This window comes from Trachymyrmex cornetzi, unplaced genomic scaffold (assembly GCF_001594075.2).
Source record: "Trachymyrmex cornetzi isolate Tcor2-1 unplaced genomic scaffold, Tcor1.1 scaffold28, whole genome shotgun sequence".
NCBI classification, from domain to species: Eukaryota; Metazoa; Arthropoda; class Insecta; order Hymenoptera; family Formicidae; genus Trachymyrmex; species Trachymyrmex cornetzi.
This window is the reverse complement of record NW_017297482.1, coordinates 54,532-57,826: the sequence shown is the minus strand read 5'-3', so window position 1 is coordinate 57,826 and position 3,295 is coordinate 54,532.

Sequence of the window (3,295 nt, the reverse complement as noted above, 5' to 3'; positions counted from 1 at the left end):
CTTAATAGTATTCACAACGTTCATAATTTACACGACTCTATAACTCAATCGCATATATACACACACTAGATACTTTAACTCTCATTAGGAATGCTTCTTATTATTCTTATTTTTTTTAATATTAATATTTTTTAATATGATTCTAATTTTCCTTATTAATATATTATATCGAGATCGAGATCTAGCAGCGCCAAGTGTTTTTACATGAAAAATTTTTCTATTTAAATTAAATTTTTTCATTTTATACGGTAAATTCTTTAATTTTTTGTGATAACACTTAAATTGAGCAAGGTAACGCAATTTTGTGATAATATTTTGTATGATGTTTTGAAGGAAAATTAAATAACCACTACTTTAGTTGGAAGAGGAAATGTCTTTGAATGAAATGTGATATAATAATTTCATTTAAGAAGAATTTAAACCATTTGGATTGGAATAGGAAGATTCTTCAATAAGTATACGTATACTTAGGTTTCGTTGCATAAAAATTAAAGATAGTACCATTTGGATTAAGTAAATAATAAAGATAGTATCACTTGTGTTTTACTTTTCATTTTGATAGTCGAATTTAACTTGGCGCCACAGTTGTTGATATCAATTCTTTTATACAAATGATACATATCATAAGATTAATAATTTTACATGGTATAAAGAGAGAAAGAGAAATAGGATTTAACTTTGCGCCAGTTCTTGATATCAAATCTTTTATAGGAGTGATATAAAGTTAATATTATTTATATAATTTGGTATCTGCATGAATTACATGGAATTTAACTTGGCGCCAGTTTTGTCGATATCAAATCTTTTATAGGAATGATACATATTATTATAAGAATATCCTTGAAGAAAAAACATCAACTCGATTAACCCTAATCAGTGATTCACTGTCAACCGTAAGTGCTCAATTCTACTAAACAGCAAACGCGATTAGTCATCAGTTCCACGGCTGATTAAATAATTGGCGTTGGTGAAACCGGCCCAAATGGTGGTTCTACACGAGAAACATGCACGCTTAGCGCTTTTTTTACCTTTTTATAAAAAGGTAAGTTTGTATACGATCATGTATTAATTGAATTACAAATTTTATAAGATAATATTAATTGAACAGCAGAGAATATTTATTCTAGCCTCACGTGTTCATACGTGTTCCTCTGTTCCATCGATGTGACAGATTCTAACCTGAATAGTTTAATATACTAAATGCCACATTTACCTCTTGCTATCTAGAGTCAAACCTGTCAGAATGAGAGGCGAACACCTAGACACCCATTTCCTCGAAGACAAACATCTAGATATCCACTTTCTTGAAGGCGAACACCTTGATACCCACTTCCTCGAAGGCGAATACCTAGACACCCACTTCATCAACAGTGAACACCTAGACACCCATTTTACTCTGTTACATACCTTTATGTTATATTAGTATTGTGTTATGATTTCAGCTTCTTACTGTTAATATTAATGAAATTATTATGAGTAGAATCGATTTGTTACTGTAATAAGTAACGCCATCATAAATTATATTCTACAATCTACATAAAATGATTACTGTAGGGCGTGTAAAAGACTTAGTGGTTATTTCGTTATGCATACGTGTAGTGGAATAGTACAGCATGTTGTGTAGCAAAATTCAAGCGCTTTGCTTTCGTATTCTTTGTTTAATTTGTTGTCTTATATATCCCACTTGTTTGAGATATACGGCATTTTTAGCAAGTGGGATTTATGCCCAAAGCATACAAAGTGCACATATTGAATTCAATGCACTAAATGCAATAAACACATTACATGAAATATGTACTTCATATCATAACACTTATAATATATGTAAGAAAATGGTAATTATTATTTATTACTTCATATAAACACATTTTATAAGTTATTATGTCATCATACGTTTTATTTATATGCATTATTTGTAAATTTTTCATGACGCGTATATACCCCCCTCACCCTATGAGTAGCTATATATCCCGCCCCTATGGGATATGCGGCAAAAATACAAGATTTCAATAAATTTTTTAATATAAAAAATAAATATTTCGGATTTCTAATATTTTTTTCATATTAGTAGACAATACAAAGTATATACTGATATAGTTCGTATATTATTTACTATAAACATTGCAAATAATACTTAATAAATTAAGTTTTTGATAGGTATGGCGTATATACTGGGGTTACCCTACAGGGCCGATATTGTACGTATAAATTGTATTAACAGAGTTATACATATGTATAATTTATACGTTGGATTTTTTTAGGCCTATTACTTTTCGAAGGTTGTTGAACGTGCTACAAATAAAAATGTAAAAAATGGGTAAAACATAATAATTTTTCAAATATGTTCCCGATAAATGAGTACAGATTGAAATGGATTAAAATTTTATCCATCAAAATACATATTTTGAATAGCGAAAACTTTTTTGTATTCAGCTGGATTCAGTCAGGTTCAATTGGGGGAAACAGTTTAAATTGAGTTAAATTTGAAAGATAAATCTATAATATTAAATTTAATTCAATTTTTAAATTGTATAATTCCTTCGTTTAGTATAAAATAACGACAATATTGAAGAACAACAATTTTGATCAGGTTCAAGTTGACACTACAAATTTAACAATAGGCCTGTTCTTTTTAGTTGAACTTTTGCATCCGTTCATCTTTCTTCTTCTTCTTTCCTCCTGAAGATAAAAGGAAGAAAGGTGAACTGGTGCAAAAGTTTAGCTAAAAAAAACAGGCCTAATGCATCTCAAATTCTGAATTTATGAATCAGTTAAATAATTCTTGCTCTGTTGCACGAACCATGTTCTTTTTTAGACATACAATTGTATTCGTAATTCGTATTGATATTATGAATCATTATCGTTTCCAAGTTATAATAAATAATGGTTATTAAAATTTACATTAAAGAAGAATCAAAACAGCAATATTTATCTCATCACTAAGTTTTTCAATCGACATTAAAGTTGTATACGACGGAACGACACTGTAATAAATCGCTAAAGAAACAAACCCAATGCATCTATCTACTCGAAAGACAGTAATCCTGACTTAAATGACACGATTTTATCTTCTAGAAGTGGTCGCAAGGATTTGCACATTTCGGGCCGATTCCGGCGCGCGACCCCCACCACCGCACGGCCGAACCGCCTGGCGGTCACGCGACGCTCTGACTCAGGGGCGCTTCTATACCAGAAATATACTGGGAGCGCGCCTTCCGCCAAATTATTATTGAAATGTTTTTTATTAAATAATTTATATATTTATATTATTTATTTAATAATTTATATAATTATA